At 41.8% G+C, this 25,755-nt stretch overlaps 1 long non-coding RNA gene across 1 annotated transcript in view; it reads right to left on the bottom strand.

Moving 5' to 3' along the window:
• Positions 1–1,121: 1,121 nt before the first annotated feature.
• The window catches only part of LOC129519626 (uncharacterized), a 99,092-nt gene continuing 74,458 nt past the window's right edge, over positions 1,122–25,755 (bottom strand). Inside the window, exon 4 of the long non-coding RNA XR_008666425.1 lies at positions 1,122–1,186. This is a non-coding gene — a long non-coding RNA (uncharacterized LOC129519626). The remainder of the gene's footprint in view (positions 1,187–25,755) is intronic.

Raw genomic sequence — 25,755 nt, 5'->3', positions numbered from 1 at the left:
CTGAAGGTGCACAAATCTCCCAGAGTCCCTTCAGCTCTTTGCAGAAAAAGACGTAGGCCTCTCATTTATTCTCTGGAATCCCGAAATGGTGTGTTTTTGTTATTTTTGTGACCTGTATTGCAAACTAGCTTTAACTTAAAGTTCTTTTGTGTATATATTTTCATTGTCTATTCATTTTTTTTTTCCTTCCAGCAAATTATAATCTCTTTGAGGGCAATAACTTTGTCTTTTGTCGTTGTGTTATTCTCTGGGGCCTCACATAGTATGAGATACATAGTAGGAGCTCAATAAATATTTCCTTGATTTATTTACATATGTATTTATTTACCTACCTTAAATAGACTACAAAACCACATAGACGTCAGCCATCTTACATACGCACAGACCAGCACGTAGTTTACATAGTAAAATGGTTATATAATTATTTGCATAATTAATTAATTCATCTGAGTATAAACAAATGCCCACAAAGCCAACTAGAAAGAATAATTTATTCTATAACAAGCATGTGTTCCTGCCAAACAGTGCTAGAACATCTAATGATCATGTTCCTAAAACTCATGTTGTAACTCTTTAAAAAGACAAAGAAACAGTGGTTTGGTTTTCACACACACATTTGGGGATTATTTCTTCTGAGGAAATGTTGAGATAATTGTTTTGTTTCTAAGAAACATTGTTTCTTGCAATTCTATTTAATGGTTTATTTTCTATGACTTGGAGTTGACTTTTTTTCTTTCATTAATATTAGCATTGCATAAACTATGAGACTGCTATTTTTCACCTATTTTAGAGACATTAAAAATAATTTTTTTTCTAGTAGGAAGATGGCACTATTCCTTCACTCTTAGTCTAACATGGTTTAGTGAAAGGAATATTAGTTAAAAATAGTGACTTGGGTTTGGGTCCCAGCTTTAATGTTTTGTCAACATGTGACTTGACGAGTTGCCAATTTTGCTAATCTTGCTGACCCTCCACTTCTTATCTATACCATGGGGGAAGCAGGGGTTGGGCTGCAAGAATCAAATCGAATGTCTAACGTGACTGTTGTATGTCCACTGCAAAACACCATAAAAAGCAACGTTTGTAACAATAGATACCGTTTGTATGATACTTACTGGAAGTCAGGAATTGAGCATCCGGTATTTCTAATGCTTCTAAAAATTATGCATTTTGGGTGTTATCATCCCTATTTAATAGATGAGGAAAATGAGGTTTAAGGAGGTTAGGTAAATAACTTGTCCAGGATCAAACAATGATAAAAGGGAGGAAACAGTGAGCTACTCAATAGAATTTGCAGTCAGTTTGTTACATTGGTGCCCCGCCCTTTTTCTTTTCCCTTATCAATATGGCCTCCAATAATCCTTCAGTTTTCTAACTTTGGAGAGGGCCACCTGGTGATCATCCACATTGCTTTGTGCCTTATATCTTTTGAAGTTCATTTCCATCCCCCCTCTTCCCCATATGATACGTAGTATTTATGTAATGTTGCTGTTCATCTGCTCTACTTTTGTTTTACTGGACATTGGACAGATACTAACAATATTGAAGGTGACGAAAGGGTAGGAATGGTCTGATCTGTGAGAGAGATCTCCCAAGTATTTTTGGGTAGACACTGTCATAAAATGACAAAAGGCCACACTAGGAAGACAAAATTACTGCATGGTACGTCTAAAGAAAAAGACATTTCTGAGTTGAGAATGAATGTCACATTCACAAGTTCACTTTCCCCAGATCTTTTGATAATATTCCTATCATTTGTCATGGGATGTGGATTAGTATGGTGTGGGGAAATAAGCTGAAGTGTAAAAGAAATGGTTCAGCGGACTAACGCGTTTTCGTCTCTGTAAATCTCTATTAAAATCTGCTTCTTCAAAAAGGGCCTTTGCAATGAAGAAATCTGATGAATGCTAATACCATCAATGGGACAGACTGATATAATATCACCTCTTATATAATATACTTGAAGGTTACACCATGTATGTAATATTAACTGTGAAGAAACATTCAGGCAAATCTAAATCGAAGATTATTCTACAGAACAACTGGTCTGTACACTTCAAAAAGGGTAATGCCATAAAAGACAAAAAAACAAAAAAAAATAAAAATGGTAGGGGAGGAGGGCAGAGGAAATAACTAAAGAATACTAAAGAGACATGCAACTAAATTCAGTGTATTTTTTACTAGATCTCAAAAAAAAGGATATTTTGAGACAATTGGGGAAATTTGAAGGTGGATTATACATTAGAGAAAACATAACAATATTAAATATTTGGGGTTGATCATTATTTTGTTCATTGTTATTATTAAGTGAAAATTCTTGTATTTGGGAAATACACGGTAAAGTATTTCATGGTCAACTACGTGGAGATCTGAAACTAGCTTTCAAATAACCGGGTTATTGCATCTGTATCATCTGTACCTTTGGGGTAAATGCCGGGACACCTGCACCCCGATGTTTCTAGCAGCAATGTCCACAATAGCCAAACTGTGGAAGGAGCCTCGGTGCCCATCGAAAGATGATGGATAAAGAAGCTGTGGTCTATGTATACACTGGAATATTCCTCAGCCATTAGAAACGACAAATACCCACCATTTGCTTCAACGTGGATGGAACTGGAGGGTATTATGCTGAGTGAAATAAGTCAGTCAGAGAAGGACAAACATTATATGGTCTCATTCATTTGGGGAATATAAGTAATAGTGAAAGGAAGGGAATAAAGGGGAAAGGAGAGAAGATGAGTGGGAAATATCAGAAAGGGAGACAGAACATGAGAGACTCCTAACTCTGGGAAACGAACTAGGGGTGGTGGAAGGGGAGGAGGGCAGGGGTGGGGGTGACTGGGTGACGGGCACTGAGGGGGGCACTTGACGGGATGAGCACTGGGTGTTATGCTATATGTTGGCAAATTGAACACCAATAAAAAATAAATTTATAAAAATAAAAAAAGAAAATTGAACTAGGAAAAAACCAAAACAAATAACTGAGTTAAAAATACACACAGTTGACCCTCCAAAAACACTGAGGTAAGGGGCACTGACCCTCACCCTGTGCATTCAGAAATTTATATGTAAATTTTGATTCCCCCAAAACTGAACTACTAATAGCCTACTGTTGACTGGAAGCCTTTAGTGAGAACATAAACAGTTAACATGTATTTTGTATGTTATACGTATCACATACTACATTCTTACAAAAAAAGTAAGCTAGGGAATAGATTTCCATACACACATATACATGTATGTAAACACACACGGGAAACATGGCAGCCTGGATTCATACTTGATTAATCCAGGTAAAGTATATTCTCACAAGTTTTCTGAAGAGTTGGATTTTGTTTCAGATTCGTTTATTTATTTTAGAGAGAGGGAGCGGGCGAGAGCAGGTGGGGGGCAAGGGAGAGCGAAAGAGCAGCAGACTCCACGCTGAGTGTGGAGCCCGCCTCGGGCCTTGATCTCACAGCCCTGAGATGATGACCTGAGTTAAAACCAAGAGTCAGAGGTTTAACCGACTGAGCTACCCACGTGCCCCAAGAGTTTAAATTTTTTAAGTCAAAACGTTTTTTGGGGAAAAAATTGAAACTGCCTATGTTATGCGTAAGCATATTCTGACGTGGAAGAAAGACCATGATTTAGTCAAAAAACATACGAACAGATGTGTCGATCTGTGAATGTACACACACACACACACACACACACACAAATGGGTTGAGATATAAAGTGATCCGATTTTACACAAATTATATACACACCTTGGAAACAAAAGAAAACAATAAAGATCCGTGGAAACACTGGTGGTCGGTGACTCAGGCTGTGAAGTTAGTTGTGGGTCTACATAAAGACATCCCCTGCTTTTGCTTGCGAGCACGCTGTATCGAGATTGAAGCAGATGAGCAGGCGAAGCGGGATCACACCGCGGCAGGTTAGGGGCTCCAGGAAGCAGAGCATGCAGGAGGTTACCAGGGCGTGGTGGATGGACTGGTGCTCACAGTGGAGAGTGGGCGCCAGGTGTGCGCCCAGGTTCACCCCCACCCCCCACCCTGAGGACTCTGGAGCTCCCCGGGCCCAGGAGAGCGTCCCATAGTCGTGATGACAGGGCAACCTCCTACCATCCTTGGCCCTCAGGCTCTGGAGGTCGGCTGCTCGGGGAAGCGTGCGACCTTGAGCATGGGGCTCCCTACAGCTGAAGGGCACCTGCAGGTGCCCACCCCCTGGAATCTGCCTGCAAAAAGCATTCCCGGCAGCTTGACAACAAGCCCTTCCTTGAAAAAGGAATGGGTGGCACAGCTCCAGCTCTATATTCATCGCACAATTTACCTTCTTCTGTCCCGCCAGTTATATATGGCTTTTTTGAATTTTGGTTTAGTTGGATCTGGGATTCTAATTTCAACTGCTCGGTAACAGAATCAGTCGGTTTCTATAGCTCCACCCTCTTCATTCATAGCCCTGTTACTGCAACAGGCTGGACATTTATTTATTCTTAGGTTCTAATTATATCTCTTCATCGTTCTTCGGCCCTGCTATGGACTGAAGTCTGTCTCCCTAAAATGTACATGTTGCAGCCCTAACTCCCAATGTGACTATATTTGGAGATAGTGTCTTTAGGAGGTAATTAAGGCTAAATGAGGTCATAAGAGTGAGACTCTAGCCCAAAAGGACTGGTGGCCTTATGGGAAAAGAGGGAGAGAAAAGACAGAGGTTCCTCTCTCCTTTTCTCTCTTTTTCTCAGAGCACGCAAAGTCCATGTGAGGACAAAAGCTGCCATCTGCAAGCCAGAAAAAGAGCTCTCTCACCAGAAACCAAACCCTTCCAGGGACTTGATCTTGAATTTTCCAGCTTTCAGAACTTTGAGAAAATGAATTTCTGTTGTTTAAGACATGGAATCTGCGGCAGGAATACGTATGCGTGTGTATGTGCACATACATGATGACAGCCAGGCAGACTCACACAGGGCCTCAACTGAGGGTCAGATCTAAAACCTGCCAAGTAATTAGCCGCTGTAATTTCCGGTTCCTGGCCTGGCATGATTGAATGCACGGCACAACTGAAGTGCAGTAATAAAGAATCTGTGCGATACAGAAAACGTATCCGGCGACTCCTCTCTCTCCTGCTCGGTCCCTAAATACTCCCGTAACTGTCCTATCTGTACTTTTCCATTTAGTTATCATTCTTTACCTTTTTCATTTTTTTCTGTTTAAGTAAATCATTAAACTATGTTATGGAAAAACTGTTTGCCTTCGAATTGGGCTCAATTTGTTTTGTTACGTTGCTTGTTTTTTATGATCCCAGTGTCATTATAAGCACAATAAAGTTCTCTAGGATTCTATGAGCCAGGCTGGTCCATTTTTTCCTTACTTTACCCTAGGAGTCTCAGGAAACTAAGAAAGGGTTCCAGTAACAGTAATAATTCCCTCTTGGCCAAGCGGCTTTGATCCATTTTTTTATTTTTTTTAAGAAGGAAAGAATGCCCTTGAAAAAAAAAAATCAGTCCAATCTCACTTTTGAGTTTTGTTTTGTGGGTTTTTTGTTTTGTTTTGTTTCGTTTTTACCACAACTGAAAAAGGACTAGTCAAAGTGTGGACATGGACAAGGCATATTTTCATGTTCTGTTCAGTGAATACCAATTGTCTTTTATGGGATCAGATCCATGGTTTGGGGTTTATTATCATTGGGCCTTCAGGAGGAGAGAAAGCTAAGCAGCCCAAGAGAGTAAATTGGGAGATGTCATTAATTGAAGGGCATAAAGCAAAAGCATGTCCAAATGTAAGTTAATGTATTACATCCCTAGGCAGAAATCAGAATATGTGCTTTTTCAGATGTAACATTTTAATTGGCCTACCTGATAGAAGGTTACATAAAATGTACACTAAACCTCATTACTCCTCGATTGTCAAATACCCTCCCTAAAACTTGACTACAACCAGCAGTGAGTGGGTACAACCTAGAATTATGGGAGACTTAAAAGTTCTCTTTAGCAACACTATTTGCAACACAGAATTTTAAATGGTCCCATTAGGCCAACTCTACTCTTGCTGTTTTATCCAAGAGTTTTAAGCAGAGAAATGAGTATTTGAGAATTTCTTTTCCATATAAGAATCCATATCAAATGCCCTCCTGGAAACTATCTATGATAGCACATTTCTAATAAAACGCTGCTCTTGAATGAAGCCTAACCAACCACCTGGCACAAAAACAAAATAGTACAGGTTCTCACGATGTCTGAAAATCTTTCTGGCACAAAATGATTTCAGAAATGAGAGATTGTCTTCCCTTACCCACCCTTATCCAAAACAAACAAACAAACCAAAACACCTTGTAAAGAATCATCCTATTCATAACAAAGGTAGAGTATAAAGATGAATATTATTGAATATCAGAAGCTATTGAAACTCCCCAAAATAAAGATGATAATTCAAACAAAGATGAACTCAACATCTGCCATGGTTATGTTTCTTGGTTCTCCTCCATGTTATGGGCTGCTTAGCTCTCTCTCCTCCTGAAGGCCCAATGATAATAAACCCCAAACCATGGATCTGATCCCATAATCCCATACCCTCCATGTGGGTTCTGCCCACATTTGCTCTTTATCTCTTTAAGTGAACTACCTGTCGACTGGTGGTTCCAACCATCTCTGCTGTCTACACTCCGTACAGGGAAATACCATAGCAACTGTCACTACGCTACTGAAATTTTTTTCTGCAAAAAGTATTTCTTGAACCTCTAGCTTGCACCAAGCCCTCTGGGGAATAACCCAGTGAAAAAGACAATTCCTGTCCTTCACACACTCATTGTCTAGTGTGGTAGAGCACAGAAACAAATGATGGCAATACGGCGTGGTAGGAATGAAAATGGTGGAAATACTCGGCAACGGAAAAACATAAAGGGGATATCTGACTGGGTCTTGAAGGGAGGGTCAAGTTAAAAGTTCCTAGAGGAGGAACTAAGTTTAAATCAAAACCTATAATGGAGTAAAGAACAGGTTTTTTTAAAAAGGTAAAAGCTCTGGCAAGTGCAATGACCATGAGGTAAGAACAGTTGTGGCAAATTTGTGGAAATTCAGTCGCCTCACTCCTTAGTTTCCCAGGTGAGGTGGTAGGCACTGGCGAGAAATAAAGCAAGAGACGTAGGCTCACAAGATAATGGAAAACTTGTGAGCTGCCTTGCAGACTCTGAACTTTATTTTAAAGGCAATGTGGAGCACGAAAAGATTTTAAACTGGGAAGTCATGTTGGCATTTGGGAAAAATCACCCTGGCTGAGATACAAAGAACAGATTGGATCGAGGTACAACTGGAGGCCAAATGGCTGGTTATAAAAAGACTATTGCAACAACCCAGTGGCGGTAGGATGAAGAAAAAGAGATGAATTTGAGAAATATTTAGGAGGTAGTTTCGACAAGTCCTAGTGATTGTCTAACATGGAAAATGAGGAAGAAGACGAATCAGAGAATGAGGTTTCTATTATAAGAGATTGGATGTATTGGGTAAGAAAACAATGATGAAAGGGAAGGGGTTGGAATCACAGAGGACTGGCTTTAGAACAGGATTTGCATTTCAGTTTTTCACTGGAAGATACAACAACAGGGAAGAAGTAGTTGAACACAGTAAGTTCGTGGATAAGGTGGTGGAACTTTGACGTAGTTTCAATCTAAATGAGTCTCAGTCTCTCTCTCTCTCTTTCTCTCTTTAATGAAGCCAGAGACAGAGTCGTCTGCCTAAAGGAAGAGACGGGAAGTATGGATGTTCAGAAAGACTGGAAACATTTTGAAAAGTTGGAACCCAGAGTGGGACAGAAAGTTAAGAGGGATCTGTAGAAGAAATTTTAGGTGGTATTGATCCATTTGGGGTTGGAGATCGTGAAATCAATGGGCATGAACAGCACTTACATGACATTCACTTTCAGAATTGTAGGATTGTATCTTCGTTTTGTAACATTCAGCATCCTGGATAAGAAGGGTGGGGGTGGGGGGGAATCAGATTGATCTAAAGTTGGGAGATTTTCCAGATGGCTGAGACATAAGAAAACAGGGCAAGGGATTTAAGATAACAGCGCCACCCCCCCACCCCCCCACCCCCGCCGCCACCACCACCACCAAAAATGTTTGAAGTAATAGACAATAGGATTTAAGCTGAATACAAAGTGACGATGAGTGGGAGCTGACAGAGGAAAAGTAAAAGGATCAAGGGATTAGCAGTCCCAGGAACTTGGAAAAACCTAGTGAGGATAATAGAGAGAGACAAAGACAGGAAAAGATAGAAAGATGTGGTCAGAGATTAGAATGTTTTCAATTAATATTTCAGAATTGAGGCAGTGAACGACAGCAGGGGCTGACAAGCTCTGGCAAGTAAGCAAAGGTAAAGTTCCCTGAAGTTGAGAGACACGGGAATGGATGTCCTATCTTTGGGGATATTGAAGTTATTCCGGGAGGTGGAGAGAAAGGCAGTGAAGAGAAAGACTATACGCCAGTGTCCATTTCTTCAAGGAACGAGGGGAAGCAACTGTTAGTCGGGGGGTGATGCCGACAATCTGGGGTGGAGGACGGAGCGTGCCTTCATGAACAGGGGTTGTATGAAAGTGAGAGTCATGACCCCAAATAAAAATCGAGAAGTGAAATCTACCAAAACACCAGACCCCCTGAGACATGTTGGGGACGGGACGTTCAGGGCAGTGGCCTTTTCTTCGGTGACTCCATCTCAGTCCCCTTCCCTACAATTCTGAGGGGGAGTGCCCTCCTCGGTGGGTTTATTCAAATTTAATCACCATTTTGAATTGAGCTTTATTGTATTTATATTCATGGGCAGTAAATCCTTTCCTCTCTTTTCCGAGCTAGCTGGGTTTTCACGGCATGCGTACTTGGGACCCTGCCCTACAGCAGCCCCACATCAATCTCTCGTGAACCCTAACCAAAAAAAGTGCATGTGCCAGCAGCGCGTAAGGGCCACACTGGGTTTTTCCACCCAGGGATGGTCAACCCTGATGTGTAATCAATCAACAGGAAAGGTGTGCCTTTTGCAAGGAAACTCTAAGAGGTCACTTTCCTAGGTGTGATCGATCTCCCCCATGCTGATCGTGTTACGGCGATTACCGCTCCACTCTAACAGCTTCTTCTCGAGGGAGAAGCAAAACTGTGTCTGTGAATGTTTAGGATGGTGTGTCTTGTCAGGTTGAATTACCTTGTAACATAACTCACTGTAAATTCACCTCATAAGTAAAAACCAATTGGAGATTTTAAGACGCCATCAAAAAGCATTCTATTTGGGGGGTAGAATTATGTTGCGCAATTACAAGTGAACCGTGCCCATGACCCTCATCATCAGCAAGAGAGTCAGTGTTTCTTCAATTCAGCACATAAGGAGAAAAAAAAAAAAAATCCCCCGTGCTTTATGGCCTGAAAAGTTCTCAGTAGGCCAAAGAGTATTACTTGTTCTCATGACCTTTGAAAGAGAAAGAAAACTAGACTTTAACGAGCATCTAATATATGTTAGGCTAATACGTAACACATACACTTTCTTACACAGGGCGCAGCATTAAGTGCCACCCGCTCTGAGAAGCCTTCCTCGACCACCTTCCCAATCAGCGTCCGATGGTTAATTTCATGGTCAACTTGACTGGGCCAAGAGACGCCCAGATATTTGGTTAAACATTATATCAAGCGCATCTGTGAGGGTATTTTTGGGTAAGGTCGGCGTTTGCATCAGGGGACTGACTGATTAAGCAGGTTGCCCTCTCAAATGTGTGTGTGTCGGGAGGCGGGGGGGCGGGGGACCTCACCCAATCTGGCAAAGGCATGAATAGAGTAAAAAGGCTTGAGTGAAGGAGAATTCATTCTCTCCGCCCGTCCTTGAGCGGTCTTATCCTGCTTCCAGACTCAGACTCAGGGGACAATTCACGCTGTTGGCTCTTCTGCTTCTCGGGTCTTTGGGCTCAGAGTAGAATTAACCATCAGCTCTTGGGGGGCCTCCAGGTTACGGACTATGGATCTTGTGCTGCTCAACCTCCATAACTAATGAGCTAATTCCTTATAATGAATCTTGTAAGAAATGGAGTAATATAGATCTTATTGGTTTTGTTTCTCTGGAGACCCCAGATAAATACACAAGGTTAGGACTCCACCGTCCATGCTCCTGATCGGTCCTGTGCCACGTGGTTGCCATCCCCTTTGTCTTGCTGCCCTACTGTCTGTGTTTGCTTCTGGACTGTAGCTCTTAGAGTATTACTCCTTTCAGTATCGGGAGTACCTAGAACGGTATCTAGTACAGAAGAGGTGCTCAGTGAGTGGGATTAACGAAGCGATGAACACTCACTACTGTTATTTGACTATAAATTCAGAGTCCTTGGATAATTTACACAAAGCTACACAGCTAGTAAGTGGCGGAGCTGAGATTTGAACCTGGGAATGTCTAACATCAAAATCCCTGCAGATTTTTTTTTTAATGCCACATTGCCTCTGCAGTGGTAGAGACAGAACAGAATTCAAAACAGAATTCCCAAATAATTAAATATCCTTTGAGAATTATTCCCATTAGAATATCAGAGAGGTGGTGCATAGGATTAGGGAACTTTGGCTATGGAGACAGAGGGTCTTTGAGTTCTAGATCCTCTGCTTACTGAGCAACCCTTAGCAACCTGGCCTTTCTGCGCCTCCATTTCTTTACCCATAAAATAGGAATAACAAATAGCATTACCTATGCATGTTAGCGACCCATTGCCATGGTAATGCTACGTAAGAAACCACTGTTAAACTTAGTAACTTAAAGAAAAATCATTTTTTAAAGAAAAATCATTCTTACAGATCTACAAATAGGCTGGGCTTGGCCCAAGGATACGAGGGGTTGTCGTCTTCTCACTGCAGCAGCTGGGGCAGCTCTGCTTTTTACTGGAAGTCTGTGCGTCAGTTGGGGCAGCTGTGCGTTGAGCATCCCTCCTCCTTGCTGGCTGGTTTCTCCGACGGCAATGACAGGGGCAGGAGGAGGAGTGGACACAAGCGGGGTTGCAAGGCCCACGTGTAACTGGGCACAGGGGCTTCCGTGGCCGAACCAAGCGGTGAGGGCATAAACGTCTCCCTCCACCGGACCGTGGCAAAGATGTGAGGAACCAAAGGGAGGAGTTAGGAACCGGGACGAAGTTTCAGCCCACCATCCCACTTCTGAGGGCTGTCGTAAAGATGTGACAAGTTAACCTTTGTGTCATATAAGGAGCAGCCCCCGGCACACGCTAAGAGCCAAAGGAATGTTCTGAATGCTCTGTCTACATATTAAAAACGAGATGGCTCCCTCATTAACCAGCTGTAAGATTGTGCAAAGCTACAGAGCTTCCCTGGGTCTTTTTTTTTTTTTAAACCTACCAGTTGAGTTCATAATAACTGCCTCACTTTCCTCCTTGTGTTGCTAAAATGATCCAATAACGAACGGCAGCCGATCATGATTCAAAGAATAAAACATCCTAAGAATGCAAAGTATAATACATGGCTAATTCTAGATAACCATTTGGTTAAGGTCAGTAAATCCCTCCAATTCTAAGTGATGGGAAGCCGTAGTTCTTGTTTTATAGATGAGGTAAATGCTTCAAGGAACTAAAGTACTTCTTTTCTGGCCGTAAATCCAAATATTGGCTGAGAAGGGATAGAATTAATGTTTCCTAACTTCTAGATGTTAGCCGGCTCCGGAACTGAACGCCGGTGCTGAGTTTTATCCTCCTCCAGCGCCAGGCCGTCCACACTCCCATCACAGAGCTCCAGGGGGAAGGGGAACCTCCAAACCATGAGGGCGTCTCATGCACCTGTCTGGCTGCTAGGTCCCCAGGGCATGGGCTGCAAGGATGAGGGGCCGGGGCCCCTGCCCAGATACTCGCGGCCCGGCCCAGAGACAGGAGGCCCAGCAGCGCCCCGGGGACACTCGCACTCTGGTGGCCCCACCAGGGCCTGGTGCCCGCGGGCCGGATCCGGTCTCCGCCCAACCCTGCTGAAGACAGAGGAGGGGGGCAGAGCTGGTTACCAGGGAGATGCCCTCCAGAGAGAAGGGCATGGGCTGAAAGGGGCGCGAGAAGGTCGGGTGCAGATGCCCTGGGCGCGGGGAGGCCTGGCCCCGAGCCACCAGGGCCGCTGGGGAAGGCTCGGGCCTGCTCTGTGCAGGGCAGCGTGGGGCCAAGCAGTCACCCACCGTGCGGCCGCGCTCGCTGACACCTAGGACCCCCAGGGCTCACCCCAGGGCCAAGCACGCAGGGCCGGGCTTTGAAAACCAAAGGCGGTGCAATGTCCCACATGATGACCTGAAGACACACTACATGCAAAGGCCAGCAGCGCAGAGGGAAGAGGCCTCCGTGTGCCAGGACTGAGGACCTTGCAGGGCCGCCTCCCGCAGGTGCAGCCCCGGGCCCTGCCCTCACTGCGCACCGGTGCTGACTTCCCACCACAGCACATCCCTCAACTCAGGCAAACTCTTCTTTGCATGACCCCACTGCTTCCCCCGCCCCTTTGATTCTACTGTGTCAAATGCCCCTGAACCCCACATCCCATGGACGGGGTTCAAGGTCTCTCCCGGGGGGCTCCCAGATCTTGGAAATCAGTTGGTTTGGCTGGATACCAGTTTCGCCACCATTCTCCTTTCCATGCACAGTTGTGTATTCATCACGAGCTGTGTGTCAGGCATGGAGCTAGGAATTGGGGACACAGCAGTGCATAATGTGGCTTTTCAGGCCCTACAGCGTGTCCAGTCCAACATCTCAGGGTCTCAGCTCTATTCCTCTAATCCAGCTAGGGGGTCAGATGAAAGAGGTATGATAGAAACCCAGAGTTAAGGACAGTAAAGGTCATCAGGAGGTTAGGGCAGAAAAGTACGGGGCCTGCAGAACCGCCATCTAGAATACATGCCCACGTAACAGGGCCAATGAGGCGCAATCCTGTGGATTAGTTGATTCGCAATGGCAATGTCCTTCTCTCCTTCCTCCTCTGTTCCTACCTCCCAACTCTTGGTTTGTTTTTTCCTTAATTCCTGTTCGAAGAAGTAAGATGTGAATGAAGATCTGCGATTTCGTCCACATTTTACTGTAAAACAGCATTCCTATTCCTAGTGTTTTATCTTGAAAAGCAGAGTCTGCAGTCTACCTTATGGTAGCTAACTCTTTATATCTGTTTAGCTCCTGAATTTATCGCGTTAATCATTAAAAGAGCTTTAACTGACTGCTAAGAAAGGTGGCTGAAATCCCTTCCATGTCCCCAGCATACCACAGCTCCCAATGACCCCCAAAGAGTGGACCCATTCATAACTCCATTACGTTTGGTCTTTAGATATAAATGGAGTCACATCTCATGCATATCTAAGTTGCACTTACTTAACTTTAGTCCCTTGGAGAAAAAGAGAGAGGGAAGTTAAACAGTGCAGGTAATTCCACTCAGGATTCCACTCAAGGAGCACATGCCCTAAATTAATTATGAAAACAGAAGTTATGTTATTTTTCTCAGTCTCAGGTCTCATGTGCCTCTCAAAGAATGAATATGATTCCAATGTTTAAAGACAGTCTATTTTTCATACAACATTGCCCCCCAAATGCAAGCCAACCACTTCATCTGCTCAACTGCAGAGACAGCTCTTTCCAATGCTTAACATAAACCTGAGAGTTGGATCTATTGAGAAACTGTATGCCAGTGTACGAAATGATGTCGTCCTAATGTATTTCCAAAGGAAATACTGCTTTCCGTAACAGTTGCCTTATCTTCTGTGTCAGCCTCAGGCTAAAATATTATTTCATTCTATTGCCAAAGTGAGATTGATCCAAGATCTTTGAACCTTGTATCTCTGACCTCCCGTAGCAGATGCTGTAAGTGTCCTCTCATAAGCTCTCCACTTTCACCATTCCTGTAAACACCTTTCAAACACCACTGTCGGCGCTGGCCAATGTGTGAGGGCTGTGTCTGGCTACTAAGGCTTGTTCTTCACATGCCAGGGGCAGGCCAGAAGTGCAAGGATATGAGGGAACCCTAAAAACAGCCCGTAACCAATGACCGACAAGTGCCAGGGAGATCTAACTCGGAAGTGCCCATGTCAGTGTCCCCCAGAGATACCCAAGGAGATTAAGGTAGAGCTGCTTAATGAATGAAGCCATTTATTGTCTTTCTTTCTTTTTCTTTCTTTTTTTTTAATCTTTTGGCTTCTTCACTCCCTTTTTTATTTTTATTTTTTTAATTTAAATTCAATTAATGAACATATAGTGTATTATTAGTTTCAGGTGTAGCGGTCAGTGATTCATCAGTTGCATATAACACCCAGTGCTCATTACATCACATGCCTTCCTTCATGCCCATCACCCAGTTAGCCCGTCACCCCACCCACCTCCCCTCCAGCAACTCTCAGTTTGTTTCTATGATTAAGAGAGAGAGACAAACCATAGGAGACTATTGTCTGTCTTTCATTCCCTGTCCCTCTTTCCTGCTCTTCTGTGTTTCCTGGGATCTCTCCTAAGAAACTAGATGCCCTGGAATCCTCAGGGTCTACTTCTGAAGGAACTCAAACCATGACATCCAGAATCCTTACCCTCAGTGTCAGACCCAAAAAATAATAAAAATGAATACTGGATTGAAAACGTCCAATTCCTACAGACACACCTCATGTCATCTCCCACATGCAGCCTGAGCTAGGCTCTACTCCAGTGAATACAGCCTGAAACAGGTTTCTTATGCGGATCTTATGCCTAAGGTTTTATATAATCTTTGGAACATTTCTAACATTTCCCAACCTCTATGCCTAGAAAAATAGGTATGTGTGGTAGTGTTTGGTACAAAATTTGATCTGAACCAAATAAACCAGTTCTAATTTGATACCTGATACTTTATACAACTCAACACCACAAACAATCCAATTAAAAAATGAGCAAAGAACCAGAACAGACATTTTTCCCAAGAAGACATGCAGATGGCCAACAGATACATGAAAAGATGTTCAACATCACTGATCATCAGGGAAATGCAAAGTAAAACCAAAATGAGGGGCACGTGGGTGGCTCAGTCCATTGAGCAGCTGACTCTTTTTTTTTTTTTGAAGATTTTATTTATTTATGAGAGAGAGAAGTAGAGACACAGGCAGAAGGAGAAGCGGGGCTCCATCCCGGGTCTCCAGGATCACGTTCTGGGCCAAAGGTGGCGCTAAACCGCTGAGCCACCTGGGCTGCCCGAGCACCTGACTCTTGATCTTAGCTCAGGTCTTGATCTCAGGGTCATGAGTTCAAGCCTCATCTTGGACTCCACACTGGGGCATGGTGCCTACTTAAAAAAACCCAACACAATGACATACCGCTTTACACCAGTCAGAATGGCTAAAATCAGAAGCACAAGAACTGACAAGTGTTGGTAAGGATATTGAGAAAAAGGAAACCTGCATAGTTGATGGGAATGTAAATAGGTATGATCACTGTGGAAAACAGTATGGAGGTTTTTCAAAAATTAAAAATAAAATTATTGTATGATCCAGTAACCCCATTACTGGATATTTACCCAAAGAAAACAAAACATTAATTCAAAAAGATAGGCACCCCTATGTTCACTGTAGCATTATTTACAGTAGTCAAGATATGGAAGCAGTCCAAGTGTCCATCATAAATGAATGGATAAAGAAGAGGTATTATATATATATATATATATATACACACACAATTGGATATTATTCAGCTGTAAGAAAACAATGAAACCTTGCCATTTGCAACAACATGGATGGAACTAGAGAGTATAATGCTGAGTGAAATAAGTTGGTCAGAGAAAGACAAATACCATATGATTTCAGTCCCCTGTGGAATTTAAGAAACAAAACCAATCAACCAATCAACAGAAAAAGACACAAAGAACAGACACTTAAATACAGAGAACAAACTGGTGATTGACAGAGGAAAGGTGTAGGGGGATGGGTGAAAGAGATAAAAGGGATTAGAAGTACACTTCTCTTGGGATCCCTGGGTGGCGCAGTGGTTTAGTGCCTGCCTTTGGCCCAGGGCGCGATCCTGGAGACCCGGGATCGAATCCCACGTCAGGCTCCCGGTGCATGGAGCCTGCTTCTCCCTCTGCCTATGTCTTTGCCTCTCTCTCTCTCTGTCTCTCTGTGTGACTATCATAAATAAATAAAAATTAAAAAAAAAAGATTTTAAAAAAAAAGTACACTTCTCTTGCTGAGCACTGAGAAATGTATAGAATTGTTCGATCATTACAGTGTGCACTTGAAACTAATATAGCACTATTAACCATACTTGAATTAAAATTTTTTTTTTATTTTTTAAAAGAGAAAATTCCAGAGTTTCTTAGCTGTATGTTGGTGCTTAGGGAAATACTTTGATCTTTCAGCAAAAGCATCATATCTCTGCTAACTCTATCCAAAAGTTAAAAAAAAAAAAAAATCACAGTTTAAGTGTGTGGATCTGTGGGTATATTGTGTTTGAATAACTGTTGGCAGAATTTACCTGCATGAACTACATTATTTTAAGTTATATACTTAAGATTTTCCTTGGGGTTAGGAGCCTTGAAAGACGGTGCATATACTCACATAAACCAAAATAGACAAATTAGTAAGACTCCATATTAAATGAGGAAAATAATTTCTGTTATTCCTGAGTAGGACAAATCCATGATACCATAAAATTTCACTCTCTAAAAGACAGGTGTTTTCAGAACTATCTTCCTGGAATAAAGCTTGAGACTAAAAGGTTGAGGCAGAAATACAGAGGAAATATATTACATTTTGGGGCAAGCAGAAATATAATACTCTCCTATAATGCTGTTAAATGTCGTCTGAGAGACTGTGGATTTTTATTGTGAAGGAAAAAAAAAGATTAAACACATGTATTTTTCAACAGTGCTTTTGGCCATGTTTCCCCTTCAGTTGTGTTTTAAGGCAAAGTTTTTCCTGTGGACGTTTAAGATTTTAAGAGATGAACATGTTCGCTTCAAAGGGTTGTAGTGAATTGAGGTGAAACAGCATTTGCTGCCTCTCATTATGGTTCTTAACAAATATTTCATTAACTGGACACCCCAGTTATAGTCTCTGAAATCTGTATTTATATTTTATGACAGCAATCTCCTTTTGTTCCTGATGGGGTGGGAATGCTCTTCCCTTACACCTCCTCCGTGCTGAAACGTTCTCTATGCCAACTGATGCGGAGTGTTCTTGGCAGCCTCAGGCCCCCAAATGACTGACTCTGGAATACATTGTATTTTTCCAGCAGTGACATTTGGGCCTCTAGCTTGTTCCCTGACTGGGGTCTCAGGGCAACCCACACACAGGGACGCCTTAGGCCTGAGACAGAGTCAGCCTGTTGAGTTGGTGCCTCTAAAAATTATTCATCGCTGACTCCCCGTGGATGACCAGCAATTGTTAACTTTCAACTTAAAAAATAAAATAAACTCGTCTGCTCTGTGTATTTCAGGAAAATAATAAAGACACAGAATCTTACCACATTGATTTTATGTAGACTATAAATCCCTTTTTCTAGAAAAGGATTATTTCATGGTCAGATTAATATAATGCAAAAAAATAATCTACAATCCTACTCAGTGGAGACATAACCTGTCTCATTAAAATTACAGAAAATAATTTCTAAATCATGGTAAATCATGTGATTATATGCATAGAAAACACTGAAATAGCCTTTTTCTTTTCTCTAATGTTTCACCCATGCAGGATTGGATCTCATTTCTTTCAGCACAACCCTTTGGTGCTTATTACTATGCCATCTCTGAGAGCCAGATCTCCTGACTTCTGTTATAATGAGCCCTAAAGAGAGAGAAAGACACACACACAAAGGATTTTAATGGGAGGATATCTTGTTGTTAGAACAATAAAGCTAAAACAGCCCTAGAATGATAAATTATTTTAAGTTTCATCATTTTCAGAACAACATTTGAAGAATATGCCAACATCTTCTTAAAACGCAGTTCTTTCTTTCTGCTTATAATCCCAAGCAGAAGCCTTCAGATATTGTGAAAGCACATTCACATTTCATTACCACAGCTGCCCAGGCAGCTGTATAGAGAAACCTATCAGTTGTTGATGTTTTTGAAGCACTGACAGGCAGTCTGCAGGGAAAATCAAATAAAAAGAGCTAACCCTGAATTAAAAGGTATGCAGATCATTCTCATTTTTATGATGAATAAAATTCAAATAAAATTCAAACAAAACTACCTCTCTCTCTCTCTCTCTCTCACACACACACACACACACACACACACACACACACAGAGTTAATACCAGCAACCGTACAGTAAAACTCTCGGAGACTAGTTTCATACACTGACAAAAATAAATAGACTGACACTGGAGATTATAGAGCAGCAGCATGGCACCAGGATATTTGTTTCTCTGACCGGTAGAGTCAGTTGAACTCTAAATCTGCATTCTCCTTAAAGGATTATGGTCCATTAGAGCCACTCATTTTAATCAACTTCATAATCAATATCCATCAGTGAGATGGTATGGTGTAAGGATCAAAGTCTAGCCATTGAAACCAAAATACATGACCTCAAGTGAAAAAGATTAGATTTCTAGGGTACTCATGGGAACACACACACACACACACACACACACACACACTCGCTCTTCAATATCTTACCCCATTTCTTGAGCCCAACACCAAAGAAAATGCCTCACTCACATGGCAGAAAGGAGTGTGGGCGAATGGCAAATGATTGATAAAACAAGTTAAAGCATCATCAGGTGTAATGAAACAAAAACTGATGAACAGGCTAAAATAATCCATCTTGGATGGATTGGAAAGAGGTAAGTGAAGATGTTGGTAAGGAAAATCTATGCTTTAAATGTTTAAAACCCATGAATTAAATCTGAAAGAAGAATAAATCTACTTAAGATGAGTGAAGTCATATGCAAACTTGAATTCTGTTTCTAAACACCATTATACCAAAAGAGAGTAAGAACCGTAAGGCCCAAGCTCTGAAGAACTGGACCCTCATAACCATCTCCCTATGCCCTACTCCCAATCCCCTTTCTTCTACGTACAGAAGGAGGGAGTGTTGATATATACCAAAGGTCTTATTTAGAATGTTTGTTACTTAATCCAAATGAAAAGCTACTGGAGTCTTAAAGCACATTTTCTTTCCCCTGGTGTGAATAATTCTGGCTAACAGAAGTCCTGGTGGTGAATACATACTAATTTTTGTCACCGATCATGACACCAAGTAGTCTGGTAATTACTGGGTAATTGTATGTCTTAGAATCTGTCCATGCTCCTACTGTTCCTTGTTATCTGAAGAGGACTCTCTCTCCAACGATTTGGATTAAATGTATGATAGGGTTTCGTGTCCAGGGACACAAAACTGAAGTATGGTCTTCAATCTCCCATGTGGTGATTGCATATGGCAGATTAATGTCAAAGATGCTTTGAACAAGCTAGGTTCATAATCAAAATTTTCCTCCAGTATTGAGTTATGACCTAATGTGTTTCCCTGCAGCGCCCCAAAGACATGAGAAAAAAGGTTGGAAATATTATATAGTGCTCGTGAAAGAGGTGTTCTTTCCCATCATTCAGGAAATGGCAAGGAAAAGATTCGCTAAACCATCATCTCCAGAAAGCAGTCTATTGTGTGACTGTGGAAACTCATCTAAATTATTTTACAGTAGACCATACTTTGAATGCCATGTTACCATATTCATTTGATCACGTACATAGTATAGTACTCCGACCACTTACTCACTTTGGTATGTAGTCATCGCATACAGGGACCTAAGAGTTTTGTGGGTAAGAACAGAATAAAAGTGAGGCCACAGTTATGGTTTTGATCTCCAATGAACCATGCAGCTTGGTTTTCTTACAGGACCAAAGACTATATTCATCATAGTGATGAATACAGTTGATGATCATATGGTTGGTAGTCAACAATTTGAATTTCACATTGTTGGTATCAAGATGAACTACCGTGGGTGGCTTAGTATAGGCTAGATCAGTGGTTCCTTCATCTGTTTAACTGGCTGCGCCTCAAAATTGCTGTTATTTTTATTTGTTTTTCTGTTCTTTAGGCCATATACTGTTCTGAATTTTGAACTCTGAGACAATTCTGAAACAGGCATTTAAAAGCACTTACAAAATATTGGACTGGGGACGCCTGGGGGTCTCAGTGGTTGAGCGTCTGCCTTCGGCTCAGGGCATGACCCCGGAGTCCTGGGATCGAGTCCCACGTCGGACTCCCTGCAGGGAACCTGCCTCTCCCTCTGCCTGTGTCTCTGCCTCTCTCTTTGTGTTTCTCATGAATAAATACATGAAATCTTTAAAAAACTATACTGGACTGTAATGACCACAAAGTAGTGGTAGGTCAGTGAAGCCATCTTCAGACCCCATGTGCTGTCCCATTTAATAATGATGCTCTCTGTTCCTAGTTTGGGAACACAACTCCTAGAACTTTCAAGCAAGAAATGGCTCATTGTTTAGAAATCATGAAGACCCTCCCTAACTAAACTAAGTGGTTCTAATCTGCACCCTGAGCACACTTCTATCATTAAATTTGTTAAAATTTATTTGGATATTCTATTAATGTTTCTGATTTTTCAATGATTTTCCAAAATCCTTGGGAATAGGGATAATTTTTAAGTCTGCTTGGAGTCTACTACAGAATTTTGCACATGTTCTCTAGATAGATAGATGGATAGAGAGATTTTTGTTTTTTTTTTTTTTCCTAAAATGAACTAGAATTCTGAAATAAGACTCATGCTTACATGCTAGCTTTTATGCTTCAAGCGAGACCTCTTTGGTCATCAATATCTTCCTGGAAATGCTACACTAAATGTTTTCCCTGGCTTTTTCCAGGTTTCCTCCCTCAGATACTGTATTTTTACATATAATGAAATGACAACGGCTGGATGAGTAAGACTCTCCTCTTAAGGAAACGAGGATGTTTTGACTTCTTAAGCCATTTCAGTTTGATACAAGGCCTGATCTACTTAGCTCAGCCACAGAACTGAGCAATTTCCTAGGAAATTGTGTTCTGTATGCCAAGAATCTCAAAAACTTGTGTCAACTTTAGAATCTGGTGGAAGCATGAATTATACATATTATCTTCCACTTAATGTTGATTAACTATCCATTTGGCTTTATTGGGGTGCATATTACTAGAAGTGGTTTTAATGTGTTCCAGAGGAGCTGGAATCTTAATATTGAGGAGGGAAAAAAAAAGAGTAATTCCAAAAAACCACTTTGCCAAAAACTTTATGGCTGAAATTACATCCTAATGAGATTTTTAAAAAACCCTTCAGTGTCCCTTTCTGATTTTAAGCAGATGCAACCTAAAATTACTCAAATATTTACATTTATGTCAATGACTTTAATCCATTTTGTCACTTAATTGTATAAAGCTATCTTCTACAAAATAGTATACTGGTATTTTGAAATAAATTGATTTTTAAAAATGGACATGGATAAAAAAGCTACAGATGGGGTTTTTATATACAGTTGTTTGCTCGGTGGATGGAATATTGAATCCTTCACCCATTAAATGTATCCTCACCACAGATTTGCTGCACCTGCTATTTTACATCTCAGTATATTTCATACTGAATATTTATGGTCCTTTCAAAATAATATGGAGATGGATGAAATGGTCAGAAACAGCCCAATGCTGACATCTACTGGATACACAAAAGGATGCACTTGACTATCAAAAGAATCCCTGTATTCTACTTTTAAGGCATAAAGTAAAGATATAATAAAGGTAAAACAAAACTTATTTTGCTTTACTTAATAAAAGTATACACTGGTCCTCTCTAATTTCATGTTAATATATCAAATATCACTTGATTTCAAAATGGCTAAAATTGGGAAGTTGACACTACTGGACTCCGAGACCCTAAAAAAGAAAGGAGAAGAGACTGTGATGTTCTGAAGGGAGTGGAGCTCAGGAATAATAACTTCAGCCACTGATAATGTCCCTCAACCACTAACCTACCTTTTCAGTAAATGGTGCTTTCCCTGTGTATAAACAGGAAAGGGAGTTCCAACTCCCTCCTCTTTTGGTCTTGAAAAATTGTGTGAATCCTGCTCTAACTGTTCTTTTCCCCACAAATGTGGCTTCTTTGGCAGATTTCTCTTGGCATCTCTGAGCCTATTATGAATTATATTCTTCTTTTGCCAAGGTATATTCAATTGCTAGATAAGTTGTTACAAGGGAAAGTCACACATCCTTGGGTTCAATTTCTGTCTCAGTGTTTTATATATGTATCTGAGTTAATTGGGGGAAGTTATTTGATTAAAATGCAAATAAATTGCATTTTATTGCACTATTGTCAAAAGAATTGATGGCAATATATGTAAAACACATAGCCTTGTCTGAAAAGTAGGTGCTAAGTAGTCGTCATCATCATCATCATCATCATCATCATCATCACATTTATCCTTATTTTCCACTAACCCTACAGAATACCCCAAACTCAAATTCCCCTATAACATGGAGTCCTTGAAGACAGCGGCCTTGGCTTATTTTTGTAGCCACTGTACCTGATGTAGTACCAACACAAATAGGCTCAATAAATGTTACTCTGAGTTCTATTTCTGAAATGGGCGATATCAGGAATTCGCCTTGCATTACACCAAGACGGCATAATGCTACAACACATGGCTATCCTCTTACTTAAAAATATCACAAATGGAGCGGTAATAAATAGGCAAAGAGGATGTCCAGCTAACCTCCTATCAATTTCCTGAGCCAAGACCATGATAACACACCGTCTTTGTCCTACGACAGGAGGGCCTGAACTTGTACTACTCTGATGTCTCATTAGCCTAGCCGGGCGCATGGCGAGAGAGTAGGTGCAGGGAAAGCAGCTCTCCCATACTGAGCAGAGAAACTGATCCAGGTACCGGGTGCCCCCCGTGCTCACACAGCACTTACAGCTCATGCTCTTTGCCCTGCATAGGTTTCTATTCGTGGTTGTTCCTGCCACTAAACACAGACTCTCTCCCATTTCAGCCCTGATATGTGTTCTAGACACTAAAATTTAGACATTTTACACCTGAGAAAAATTGTAAAACTGAGTCTTGAAACTAAAGTTGAGAACCCCAGAATTAGGGCTCTCTCTCCAAATCACATAATCAAAGCACATATTTCGAGACCCAGCGATAAGTGGGATTTGATGGAGAAGGACCTTGGAGGAGAGGCACCCTGTCACATTTCATGCATTACGAGCTTATGATTTAACTTCATTATAGGGGCTAGTAATTAACATATTATAAACCCAGTTACGTGAAAAATATGAGTTCTTTATTTTCTATGACTGACCTTATCTTGCTCTCAAGTTCCCAATTTTACTGGATGGTGGGAAAATTTAAACTTATCAAGTCAAATAACTCAATCACGTTCACAATAAATGACCAGATTAATGTGAGCTCTTGGGGTACTTGCAAAATCTTTCAAGGTTTCTTCCATCTTTCTTTCTCCAAGCCAACATCTCCTGTGGATATAAATAATATCTCAAAATCGTAAATGTCCTAATGGCACAGGGAAGAAGGATCCCTAAATCAGAGAGCTGTCCCTTGTTCTTCCCTCCAGAATCTTGTTGGCTTCCTTAAAAATGTTCATTGCCCCTTACCATTATTTACATCCCTCTAGTAGGTGCTACTGAAATTTATGGCTGGTGAAAGTTGGCTATTTTCTTGGCATGACTGGGAAATCTCCAGGCCCACTCTGATGTCTTGGCCTATTCTGGCTTCCATTCATAGTTCGGATTATCTAAAATCTCAGCTACATTCTCCATGTGGCCTCGACCCAAAGTAGGCCTTCTGGCTCTCTCCTCTTAGCCGTCTCCATGTCATCTCCTCTGATTATACACGGACATTCTGCATCCTTTCTTTATGGGAGCTCAGGGAAACTTCTGTAGCCAGATTTCTCTCTACCTAAATGAAGCACACAACCATTCTCCTGAGCCCGGCACCCATGCAAACACCGTGCTAATGCTGATGATCCTGTTAGATGGTTTATTTCTAGAAACTCAAAGAGGAAGTGGGGCACAAGCTCTTATTTCCATTTCTTCCACAAATTCTACATTTTATGTTTACACACCTGGCCCCTACCTTTCAAGGATGACCTGGCCGAGGCCGGTGGGGTACATGGGTAGAAATGATTAATATCTGATCTGTTCTCTCTTATCTTCCATCTATCCCTTTCCTCAGAGAACTAAAGGGCCTTTATTTTTTCTCATTCCTGTCTTGCAGACACCTCCTCTATATCATAATGTACCTTTCTATTCTCTTTCCAAAGGATCTTCAAACTCTGGGAAATGAACAAGGGGTGCTAGAAGGGGAAGTGGGCGGGGGATTGGGGTGACTGGGTGATGGGCAATGAGGGGGGCACTTGGCGGGATGAGCACTGGGTGTTATGCTATATGTTGGCAAATTGAACTCCAATAAAAAAAATTTATTTAAAAAAAAAGGATCGTCAAGCTAAAAGTCTATAGTCACAGAAGCCACTGTATTGAAGAAGAAGAACACATAGGGAAAGGTTTTCAAATGATAACACCCATTACCTGAGGAAAACTTTTATGATGGTTACTTTGATTTTAGTCATTAAATGAAAATTTGTCTACATGGTCCTGGAAAGAATTGTGTTAGCTTAAAAGAAACAAGCACATAAGGATTAAGATTCAATTCCTTGAAAGTCCTCTCTCCAGCTTACGTCCCTGGTAATTCTTCAAGAAAGAGTTCCCTTACTAAGCCTCCTTCTTTGTCAAGAGCTTAAACTGGGCTCACTCGTACGCAGACTTCTCTTTCCCAATACCAAACGTTGAAGTTGTGAGAGGCCCTGGAGTTCAAATCCCTGAACCTTCTCAAATGGACCAAGACGATGATTAATCCTAGATCCTACCTTTCAGTAAACCTGAGGTTGTTTGTATTGGATGACCCAGTCAGAACCAGGCTGAAAATTCAGTAGAGCTGATCTACAAGAAAGGGGCATATGGGGAGTGACAGTAGGTAGGGAAGGCAGGAGCTGCCACCCCTGTGAGATGCTCCAACAGTCGATGAGCCAAAGGGAGAAAGGAGAAGCCCCAGTCATGATTGTCATCTGCTCCTTGTCGTCATGTTCAGAATATATCCATCACTCGGGGGGCAACTGGGCCAAACGAAGAAGAGGGATGTCCACGTGTCACAGTCAAAAAACGGGTCAGGTTTAGTGCAACATCGACCCTTTATGTAGCACTAGGGGCTCTCGGAGAGTGACTTTGGTCGAGCCATGAGATCGCTGCCGGTGTAGATGCCCAGCGTGCTTTACGAGCCGGCAGTTACTCCAACCTTCCTCAGGAGTTTTGAGGACTCCTTTCCAGCAGACAGACAGACAACGTCCTCACTCCACCAGCTGTGGGTGAGATATAAAAGAGCATAAAGGAGGCAACTTTTAACCCAGAATAGCCACTGCATCCAACTATTTTTCTGCCATTAGGGTTTCATTCTGTCAAGACTGAAAAAAAAAAAAAAAAGAAAGAAAAAAAGAAAAAAAAAGACTAGTAAGTTTGCTCAGAAGTTCAAATGGTATTGTTGGAAGAGTGTGAACAGCGAGTGGCATCAGCGAGACGGTGACACAGGACTTTCCAAAGCTCGGCCTCTGCCACCAATGGCGACTGGACCAAGTGTCCGTGAATGAGGACACCCTCGTGGGCCCAAGGGCCCTGGGGACAGCACAGAGTAGGACACGACACCCTGAAGGCCCGGCCAGGACATTCCCTCATGTCCTCTCCTTCCCGGGCACAGAGGGCACCCTCGCGGTGGGGTGAAGGGGCTCAAGGCCTCCCTGGGC

The sequence above is a fragment of the Nyctereutes procyonoides genome, unplaced genomic scaffold (assembly GCF_905146905.1).
Source record: "Nyctereutes procyonoides isolate TBG_1078 unplaced genomic scaffold, NYPRO_anot_genome, whole genome shotgun sequence".
Classification (NCBI taxonomy): Eukaryota; Metazoa; Chordata; class Mammalia; order Carnivora; family Canidae; genus Nyctereutes; species Nyctereutes procyonoides.
This window is presented reverse-complemented; position numbering and strand designations above follow the sequence as displayed.